Source organism: Dipteris shenzhenensis, chromosome 23, assembly GCF_047967505.1.
Source record: "Dipteris shenzhenensis isolate YYH24624 ecotype China chromosome 23, Dip_SZ_1.0, whole genome shotgun sequence".
In the NCBI taxonomy this organism is placed as follows: domain Eukaryota; kingdom Viridiplantae; phylum Streptophyta; class Polypodiopsida; order Gleicheniales; family Dipteridaceae; genus Dipteris; species Dipteris shenzhenensis.
In genome coordinates, this window is record NC_141618.1 from 13,184,416 (window position 1) to 13,196,534 (window position 12,119).

A 12,119-nucleotide genomic window follows, 5' to 3' on the forward strand; every position below is an offset into this window, starting at 1 on the left:
AAGCATCCCGTGAAAACATCCCATAATCTCGCACATAGGACAAGATGTGAATTTGTCACTTGTAGTGTGTGCAAGGATAAAGCAAACCATCACTAAGCCACTTTGAGCTCCCAAGCATCAGGCCTTCATCTAATGAGGTTTCTCTCCTCCTATTCATCTACACACATCCAAAACCATTGCAAAGATCAAAATCAGAACAAAATATCATTAATACTTTGTTATCATCAATATAGGCATGTTATGTATTTTGATGCCTATACTAATGCATGTTCTCATTCTATGCTTTTCCTTTTTTGAGACTCATATATCAACACCTAGATCGATGCAAAATCAAGGCACTTTTTCATCTCATTCTTATTTACGTATTCGTTGTGAAGATAGTGGGAGAGAAGGAAGGAGTTTCACTTGCGGCTTTCTCACAAGCACAATGGGGGAATACACACAAAGGTGAAGGCTGAAAACAGTTTTCCTCTTCTTAGTTGTAAATGCCAAAAGAACTCTTGTACAAAGAAATAGAAGAACCCTATATGTGGGTCTCAAACCAAACTCAGCTAACTAAGGTGGCATACTAACTGAGCCACGAACTAGAGTACATAAGGATAGCTGTCATCCAGCTATTATTCATGGGCAGTGTACCAACCGCATCTGCAGCTAACAAGTCGGTGACATAAATGCACAACGGTCACCTTGGCATATCACAAGTGGAGCTCGATATCTCAACACTCCCCCTCAAGCTCAATCCCAATTCCTGCACACCAAGCAGGTCTCTGAACTTGCGCAGCTTCTCTGCGCCCAATGCCTTCATGAATATGTCAGCTACCTGATCCTCTGTGTTGACATAAACTAGATCAATAAGACCTAGTAAAAACTTCTCCCACACATAGTGATAATGCACCTCAATGTGCTTTGTTCTAGCATGATAGACTGGGTTATTTGCCAAGTGTATACTGCTCATGTTGTCACATTAAATGACAACTAGCCCATCTATAGACTGATGCATATCATAAAGTAGCTTATGCAACCAAGCTACCTCACATGCAGCCATTGCTACACCCCTTTACTCAGCCTCTGTGCTCGATAAGGCAACTGTAGGCTGTTTCTTGCTACTCCAAGTGACTGCAACACTCCCCAAAGAGAACACATATCCACTGGTAGATCGTCTATCTAAAATACTACCAGCCCAATCAGCATCACTGTATCCATGCAACTGTATCTGAACCCCGGCCTCATAAAATAGTCCATACTGCAATGTGGACTTCACATTCCTGAGTGTGCATCTAGCCGCATCCAAATGCGGTTTCCTTGGAGCCTACATAAACTAACTTACCAATCCAATAGCATAGCTCAAATCCGGCCTCGTAATAGTCATATAAATCAAACTTCCTACTATGTGTCTGTACATAGTAGGTCTTCCAAAAGCTCACCTGCATCTGCGCTCAGCTTCACATTCTACTCCAAAGGAACTAAAATAAGCTTACAGCGTGTCATCCCATATTTGGACAGCATGTCTAATCCATACTACCTCTGTAAGAGCCGTATCCCACTTGGTGATCTAATCACCTCAATGCCCAAGAAATGATGCAGCTCTCCCAAATCCTTCATCTCAAACTTCTGCTTCAATAGCATTTTCACATGAAGGATATCTTCATTACTATCACCTGTGATGATCAAATCATCAACATAAATGACAAGCAGCATAATACCTTTCTCTGTTTTTCTCACATAAAGTGAGAAATCTGCCTTGGAAATCTGAAAGCCAATAGTGACAAGATACTGTCCTATCTTGTCAGACCATGCTCTGGGTGCTTGCTTCAAGCCATACAAGGCTTTCTTCAACCTGCAAACAAACTCAGGATGAACAGCATGAACATATCTTGGTGGCTGCTCCATAAAGACCTCTTCTTGCATGTACCATGCAACAAGGCATTCTTTACATCCATCTGATGTAAAGACCATCCCTTTGATGTAGCCATAGCAATGACTGCTCTTACGGTTGCCATCCTTGCAACCGGACTGAATTTTTCTTCATAATCAATGCCATATGTCTATGCATACCCCTTGATAACTTATCTTGCCTTATATCTGTTCACAGAACCATGTGCATTGTGCTTCACTTTATAAACCCACTTACAGCCAATTGCATTCTTGTCTTTAGGCAAAGGCACCAATTCCCATGTAGCATTTGCTTCCAAGGCATCCTTTTCTTCATCCATGGCTTTCTCCCATTTTTCTTTTCCCATGGCTTGCTCAAAAGAAGCTCGCGGGGGTCACTCATCATATGTAACCCTATCACGTGAGTTCAACAGAAGGATATTTTTTATTTCTAAAATTTACAGAAATAAATATACATAAGGGACTATTTAAAATAGTTTTGGAAAAAATTTACAAATTTGTATAGAAAAGGGGTACATTTTATTAATGAAAAAATTTACAGATAAGGGATTTTAAATATAGGCCTTGAACGCACGTGATATAGAGGGTTTATACATACTGACCCCCCTGAGAAAAGAAGTGGGTTCTGGTTCCTGTATCACTTTGACCATATGGCTATAAATCCATCATATTTCAACCTATCCACAGGATACCTAGCTCTAGTAGACCTGCGCAAGTAGGCTCACTTCCAGGTGCTCTCGAAACATCCCTGGTCTTCCTTACTCCAGGTGTAACAATAGAAGGAATACCCAACTCATCATTAATGCTCTGTTTAGAGCCACTGGATTCACCATCCACATAAGAGTGACCTGCATTCACATCACACATGGGCTGATCTACCTTCTCTTTTCCTTTTCGTGATACTTGCATACCACTATCTGCATTGCTTTGAGGAGATTCTCCTGATCTCAATCTACCTATCCATGGCAAAGTATGTGAACCACTAGTAGAGGACACTGCAGGTCTAGTAATATTTTGAGATTGCTGCTGTGAATTATGTGCAGCATTACCATTTTGTGCATCTACATCATCAATCACATTTACTAGTTTATGCCAACTTCTCATCTCATCAAAAACAACATCTCTGCTCACTGTAAACTTACAAGTAGAAGGGTTATAGCATCTATACCCTTTTTGCTACAGAGAATAATCAATAAAGATGCACTTCTCAGCTTTTGGATCCAACTTGGACCTCAACTCATCTGGCACATGAACATAGGCAATGCAACCAAAAATTTTTAAATGAGAAATATTTGGTTTCCTACCAGTATACATCTCCTCTGGTGTCATGCCATGTATTGCTGCAGTGGGAGTCCTGTTCATTATGTAAACTGTTGTAGCAATTGCTTCAGCCCAATAATAATCTGGTAGGTCTTTTTCATTTAGCATGGCCCCAGATACCTCTCCAACATGCCTGTTTTTCCTTTCTGCAAGTCCATTTTGCTGTGGGGTATGACTGCATGAATATTGTTGCTGCCATGCTCTTGCAGGAACCTTGCAAACTCATTTGAGAGGTACTCTCCCCTTCCATCTGATCTACTGGTACTCACACCTCTCGGCAAGCAATCCTCCTTAATCCCGCAGGGATATACGGAGCCTTAGGCATTTTATTTGTAGGCCTGTTTCTTTTTCAACCATAGCTTTAAAAGCTTTGAAATGCCCAAACACTTCACTTTTCTTTTTCATAAAATACACCCAAACTTTTCTGCTGTAGTCATCAATAAAAGTTACAAAATAATGACAGCCTACAATAGATGCAGCTTTAGTAGTCCACACATCAAAGTGGATTAATTCCAATGGCTTCTTACTCTCTTGAACATGTCTAGGAAATGGTTTCCTTGCCTGTTTTCCAAATTGACAGGCTTCACATACCTTATGCATTTCTGCAACCTTGAGTTTAGACAATCCTGCAACAATGTTTTGGGCATGCATTGATTTAAGTCACTGTACATTAGCATGACCAATGTGTTTATGCCAGATATCAATATTTGCAACTAGACCGGTCCCATGTGCAAACACTGCTGCACTCAATTCAGGCATGTCCACATCCAACGTAAACATCCTGCCCTTCTTCTTTCCTTTTGCTATCAAGCGACCATTATTTTTCATATCCTCAACAAAGCATCCATGAGGATTAAATCTGACTGCAAGCCCTGCTCAACCATTTGACCAACAAAAACCAGGTTCTTGGTGATATTCGAGAGATGAAATACATCAGACAGGTATTTCTTTTTTCCATCCTGCATAGACAAAGGAATTTTACCAATCTGCACAATAGGATGTGCAGTATCATCACCAGTCTCCACAAATCCTGGTCTTTCCATTTTCCTTGCATCCTGCATCCATTCTGCATGACATGTCATGTGGTTTGACACACCTGAGTCAACATACCACACATCATTACTTTCTTCTGCACTTGTCACAGAATTGGTCATGTGCTGCACCATAAACAAATGCTCATTTCTGTCATGGTTTTCTTGAGTTTGCTGCATATTCTAATTTCTACCATAGCCTCCAAATCGGCCTCGTCTACCTCTGCCTCTACCTCTTCCAGCATTTGAGTAGAAGGCAGTTTCTTTTGAAGTTCCTCCTGAAGAAGATGCACCACCATCTCTCTGCTCTTTAGAAAGAAGAAGAGCAAACAACTCCTCAAAATCATGAAATTTTTCATAGATGGCAATGGATGTCCGGAACTGTGCATAATCCTTTCCTAGACCATTCAAGGTCACAGAAACTAGATCATCATCTTCCACTGGCGACCCAATGGAAGCAAGTGCATCTGCAATTTTCTTCACCTTCATGTGGTAGTCATTGATGCTCATATTTTCTCTCTGTACATTGTGCAACTCCTGCTTGAGCTGCATTTTCCTGGCTTCTGTATTTGTGCTGTTTTGCCAAAGTATCCCATGCCTCCTTTGGCATACTTGCATCCTAAATATGCACAATCATAGAATCTGAAATACTGATAGACAGCTAGTACTTAACTTTTCTGGCTCTCTCATGCCATCCTTTAAATGCCTGCATTTCCTGTTGATTGGGAACATTAGGAAGAACTGGTTCTTCTTCATTTCCTGTAATGAACTCCCAATAGCATTTTCCCATAAGGAAATTTGTCATTCTAAACTTCCATGCTTGAAAGTTGTTCTTGTCAAGCTTTTCAGTGACAATCTATGAAAGAGAATCAGATGCCATTACAGAACACTACAAAATATTCCGTCACTACAAACAACATAGCTTCTGCCTCATAAGGGAAAATCTACAAAACTGACGAAAGTGGTATTTAACCACACAGTCACTTCCTACTGACGATTTTGCATCAACAGGAAATAACTCCTAGTATCTCTGCGCATAGGCATACGATGCAATTTCTGCGGCAAGTTTTCACCGACTTGCAGAGTAGTGGTCGCACAGCAAAAACAGGGCCTTTTTCTTAGTGCTTGCAGAGAACTTCCGCCTCCAAAACGGGCCCCGAAATGGCCTCGAATCAAAAAAATAAAGTCACCAAGGGCTTCGCCCCATCCCGCAGCATATATTGCCCTCTCGCCACACCACGAAGGGCGTCTCAATCTGAGACAATGCACTCTTGCACTTTCCGGCTGTGCTACTTGCAAAGATTTGCTCCCAAACTCGAAAAAGGAAAGCAACACTGGTCCTCTTACCAGGACACCGTGAACTTGGTTTGCTTTCTTGAGCTCCTTACCACGAACCAGGCTCTAATACCATGTGAAGATAGTGGGAGAGAAGGAAGGAGTCTCACTTGCAGCTTTCTCACAAGCACAATGGGGGAATACACACAAAGGTGAAGGCTAAAAACAGTTTTCCTCTTCTTAGTTGTAAAAGCCAAAAGAACTCTTGTACAAAGAAATAGAAGAACCCTATATGTGGGTCTCAAACCAAACTCAGCTAACTAAGGTAGCATACTAACTGAGCCACGAACTAGAGTACATAAGGATAGCTGTCATCTAGCTATTATTCATGGGTGGTGTACCAACCGCATCTGCAGCTAACAAGTCAGTGACATAAATGCACAACAGTCATCTTGGCATATCACGAGTGTGGAGCTCGATATCTCAACATTTGTTTTCACCTGATTTCCTCTACTTCTTGCCTATTTCTTCGTCGCTCGTCTACCTTGCTCCCTCTCCACCAATCTTTCTCTCCAACTGATCCCTCTCCGCCAAGGTTCCCTACACCTTGATCCCTCTCCAACTTGCTTTCTCTCCACCAAGCTCAAACCCACAATTTCTTGGGTCAAATCTCTTCAAGTTTCTTCATAGTACTTATTTCATCCTATTTCATTTTCTAAGCATTTGAGTTCGTTTTTTACCCCTTGCTAATCCCCTTTCATGTTTTCCTTTTGTGGTTGGCATTCATGAATGAAAAAACGAGATTTTCTTGGAGATATGATGCCCAAACCTTGCAACGAGAAGAATACCACTTACTTTCTTGTATCCCCTTTGCATTGCTTCCATCTCCTTTGTTTTCCTTTTGCATTTCTTTGAACACCTTTGCATTGCTTTGCTCTCCTTTTGTTGATCTTCCCATGGTTCTTACAAAAAAAATTTATTTTTTCATTTGTAGGCATCCACCTCAAACCCTTATCTACCCCATACGCCTAGTACATAAGTAAGTATTCATCTCACCTCCTTCCATATATTGATTTTCATGTACATTCCACAAAGAACTGGTAATTATGTTTTTGTTTTGTAGGGGTTAGCCCTAAACACTTAACAATCATTTAGCTAGGTAAAAAAACTATTTATTTCTCTCTCTTTAGTTGATATTTTCTCTTATATTGGCCATTTGCAATGCCTTAAGAATTTGCAAATGAGATGTCATAGGATTTTTCCTTACCTCTTTTCCTTCCCTTTTCCTTTTCCCCTTCGTTCTACATTCCATTCCTTTCCTTTTCCCTTTCCCTCTTTCCCCTTGCTTGGCCTTCTCAATACTGAATTGCAAGCTCCAATGAATCCTTAATCTTCTTATCCCTTCTACCGACAATTGTCTTGCCCACCTTTGGTACATATACTGGGTTAACTTCAATTCTTTCAACTACAAAAATACACAAAATGTCAATACCAAAAAATACCAAACCAACTACAAGGCTTCCCACACAGTTGCATATAGCTATGCATCTTGCACCCGACCCACCAATACACACAATTTTCATAAACCCTTAGCAAAAGTAAAAAATTGCACGTATCCATTCACATATAACATCACTCATTTTTCTCAGCTATCATGTGTCACATTTGTGCACATCGCTCAATCACTTATAGGCAAATTCCATAGGCATTTGATCAAATGGCCAATTCCCTAGAATGGAAATAGCCACATAAAGAAACTTAACCTTTAGATCTTCCAGTAGTGCATTTTAGTTTACTCCAGTAATGTCCATTGGGAAACTGTTTGTGACATCCTCCACATTGTCATAAATTCACAACAACAGACGACCTATGATTTCCATTACCATAGGATGATAGAGGAACGTATCGCCCTCTAGCTCTCAAAAATGGAATTTCCTCACAAATCTCATGATCGCATAATGCTCCATCTTAAGGGAAAATCAAACAACACGCATTGGTAGCTCTTAGTGTGGGTTGTAGAAGAACACCAACATCTTCATCTTATTTATCTCTCCAAAGGGGAAGCAAACTTACAAAATTTAGTAGTCCTGGAGTCCATGACTAGTTACTGGAGCTTGGAGGCTTTCAACAGCCCGAGCATGTACTAGCTCAGCTACATCAAGAGGCATTGGGAGAATTGGATATAAACATGCCATCCCTTTCCCTCTTTCCCCATCCATCCTTTTCCCTATTTCCCGAATTCAACCCTTCCCCATCCATCCCTTTCCTTGTTTCCTTTTTCCTCTACTCTTTCCCTTCCTCTACTATACACTCAGCCCTTCCCTTTCACCATCTCCTTCCCCATCTACCCCTTTCCCTATTCCCAAAATTCATCTCTCTTACCCTCTTCCCCTTTCATAATTTTACCAAAATTGAGCCCTTCCCCTTCCCCATGCCCTTCCCCATTATCCTTTTGTCTCTTTTCTTTTGCATGTACTCTTTGAACCTAACACTATGGAATACTTAAATGGTACTTGATATGGATTTCAATTTTGATTACAGTGGGATTAGAATGGGGCTAAAATAAGCTCCACCTGCTCCACAAAAACAAAGAAAGAGCATTGGGGTCCAACACCTATACTGATGCTATTAGTTACCATTAGGGAAATATGCATCGAAAAGTGGCCAATACCTTGTAGTGGGAGCTATGAGTCCTAGCATAGCTTGGAGTATAACCACTCATTATATGAATGGTGAACCCAAAACCATTGACAATAGTAGTTAGAAAGCAACCCTCCCTATTATGAAAAATTTCTTGTAACCCATGAGAACCGCAAGCCAAAATGTCTGTCCCTCCTCCGCACCTCACCACATAGCTAACCAATACCAAAAAGCCTAACTATTGACAAGTGAACCAAAAGCTATCATCCTCATCACATTTACACTCCTATAATAAAACTATGTCAAGGCATTAGTGGATGAAACCTATGTGGAAACATGATGAAGAGAATGCTTATGACATGTACCTCAAGTCAATTAGGTTCCAAGATAGATTAGTTTGGACTCATAAACAAAATCTTGAGTGAATGTGCATTTCTCTATTCAACAATACATGATAGGCCTCTTATATAGAGAGAGCCTTTTAGAATAGTCAACACTTATGGGATCCTCTCATCCACATCTCTCCTTGTGGATATCCTTGATCCACATCTCCACATCATGTAGTCCACATCCTAGGGTGGCTACTTTAATACATTCCTATACCATACCTTAGCCTCTAATATGTGCTCATGGAACCATATCTCAACACCTCCCCTTGGTGCCATGATCCATTGGCTACATCAAGGTGGTCAGATGTGAGTTACAAATCCATCACCTCCCCTTAGTGCATGCATTGCTACTTAAGGTGGTCAAGTGTGGTTTTTACATGTCAATACCTCGCCTGTGTGCTTTCATAGCTACTCTCAGGTCGTCAACCTTGATTTACAAACATGTGGGCTAAAGGTGGCAAGGTTGTTGCTTCTCAATGCTTGATGTCAATGGCGTTCTCTTCTTTGCTTATGTAGTATGATGCATGATGCTTTGTTCTACCATGTGCCTTAACGCTTTATGTGTGGATGCCATGCTTTATGTTATGGTCATCTCACACATTTGTGCTTTTTGCATGCGCTGGATTTCCATTTGTTGCAAAGGTCTTACCAGTTGAAGAAACTTTTAAATTGGCAGTGTCTAATTGCATACAATAAATTTGACTTGATAGGCACCTAGAGCTCGAAAGGGCGATCACTTTTTCTTTTTCGAGCATGTGCAAATTCTTCCTAGATTGGAAGTTATATGGCTTGTCAAAGTTTTATGAAGAAGAGGGGTCCAATTGATGATGTGTTTCAAGGCTTCATATGATGCATGCAGGACTATGCTTACAAAGGGACAGTGCTTGGGTGGCATTGATGACTGTCCATGCTGATGTGACATAACTAACCCTAACTAACCATGCTAATGTGGCATAACTAACCCTAACTCCAACCATGGTGGGTTAAGTTAACCAGACTAGGATTGAGTCTCATCTGCCACATGGATGATGATGTGGAAATTCCATGGGTCCTAAGGTTGTTTAACCTTGGGCTTCTAGATAGACGTGCACAGAGACGGTGTCATGGGGAGGACAACCACGAAGGTGCAGTACCCATCAATGTGGGGAGCAAACTCGACCTTGAAATGATGCCACACGAGCACTCAAGGTTGCATCACCCTACGTGATTGCCCACGACCTCTACATGCCGCTGCCCGTAGCAACGCTCAACATGTGTCCTTCCTGTGAACGTTTGGCCACATTGGGCAACAAAACTCTGGGATTCGCCAAGCCTCAGCTGCTTCACCAATGAATGTTAGAACAAATCATTTCATCTATCCCCCCAAGCCTTACAATCGACGTCTAAGGGCTTCTCCCACTATCGAATAGAAACAACAGACAGTGAGCCAGACTTGCTATGGGGTGCCGAACTATAAGAGACTGTGATAAAATAGCTAGTCAAATAGGCAATTCAGGGCAAAAGGAAAGAGGAGTTAAAGAGATTCAAAAGTAGAGGAAAGCACTTTAGCAAATAGGTTCTTCTTTCCTGAGAGCGAAAAATTCCTTATCTTAAAATAACTCACCTAGTTGCATTGCTTTTGTCATGTCTGAAGTCTTCCATACCCTACTCATCGTTGACGTAGAAATGGCCCCTCGGCAAGTGTACCTCTATACTTTTGCAAGTGTGTCTCGAGTGCGTGTAGCCTTCAATGGGTCTTGGACCATTTGGGCCTCAAGCTCAATGGCAGTCTTCCCAAGATGGCAGAGAAGCACAAAAAAAATTTTAAGGTTTCTTGTGTAAGTCGATTACTTTCCTACCTTATGGTTACCAATACTCACCACTCATGCTAATTCTCTACAAATTAAAAATTATTGAATGTCTGCTTTGGCTCAACTATCTACAACTTGCTTTGGCTCAACTATCTACAACTTAGATTGACCAAGAAACTTAAGAGGGAAAACCACATGCTAGTGCAAGTTTCCTTGGAGTTATGGCAATTTATTAATTTTTGGCCTACCCTAGGGGGGTAGGCTACAGTGAAGGCAATTGTCTTTGGAAAGGAAAATTAGGTTTCCTTTTCTTTTTTTTTGGATTATTTGATTAACCCTCCTTTTGCACGTGCTACGTTTGTCTTGAGGCGATTGGTTGAAAGGCTTGCATCCATGTGCTCCCCGTTTGGACATCCATGTGTATAATGTGTAGTGGTTACAATGTACCTCCCAGCTTTTTGGTGGTCCACGTGTTTGATTTGGATATGTGCACTCTCATGCCTTCCTCTGTCGATCCTTGTTTACGTTCTCTTGTTTCATCACCACTTTGGCCTTTTGTTTTCGTGGAATCCTATCTCGTAGCATTGGCTATGCGACTTGCGTGGTCGAGCGGCCGCCTCTACACCCAAGGGTTGGGCTTCTTGTACCATTGGAAGTCCGTGCATGTGTAGATGTCCGTTTGGTGCGCCTCTCCTACACCGTCAGGAAACCTCAGGGCGATTATGAATGGCATGCTTGATGTTAGCACTGGTGCCGAAAGCAAGCCATTAGTGACTCTCTTTGGTAAGCCCTTGCCATGTGGAAAGAGCGTTGGAGAGCGTTACGGTGGTCAAGCAAGTTGCTTGGGGTCGGTGTTTTTTTTATGTATATAAATGGACGAGGTTTACCAGGTGAGTGGACGGTCTTGCATTGTTGTGGAACAGTATCTCGTATATCCCTTTCCTATCTACCTATGGCTTCCAAGGCTGACTTTTGCGGTGACTCTATGGAGACCACAGAAACAATTTTGAACGTGGTACCAACTGCTCTAATCGTTGAAATTTGCCTTTCTGTATTCCTTCTCTTATTCCTTCCTTCATATCTTCCATTTCTCACCTCAACATTTTTAGCGCTCCAGAGCTACGAAATTTCTCCGACCCTATTCAAGGAGGAGATTCTGAGGGCAATCTGTCGTGAGGTCTTCTATGTACGTCATTTTCACCTCCTCATAATAATCAAATAGAGAACAATCCGGAGGAACAACAACTCCACCCATAATATCACAAAAATCTAGTAGAAGCTGTTGGTCCTTTTGCCGAGTGAAAAATATAGGCAAGCGGCTGCAGTTTTGGCGAGCGAACCTACACGAGCAATTGCAATTTTAGGTGAGAAGTTGCAGTTTTTAAAGTACTTGTTGACGGAAAATCGGATATGCCACATGGTAATGGCTTCATAGTTCTTCCTAGACAACTCACAATATGCTCCTTTGTGGTTTGCACTTGATTCATGTTCAGTGGAAGTAAAAGAGGAGGTCGATATTTATCGGACGTGCGTATACCGAGAGAATATGTAGATGGTGTGAATTATGCCCTCTGAGTTGCGATGAAGACTGAGCCGAATACTAACCAACCGGAATTCGATGGGAAGGGTATGCATGGTACCTTGCTATTTTGATTGTGACTTTTGTCCCGGTCGCATATGTTCCTATTGGTGTGTGAACGTGTTTTGAATGTTCATGTAGGGTTGGGCACGAACGTATATGCGAGAGATCCTTCTCGTGGAAAAGCAATTATCACGGGTGA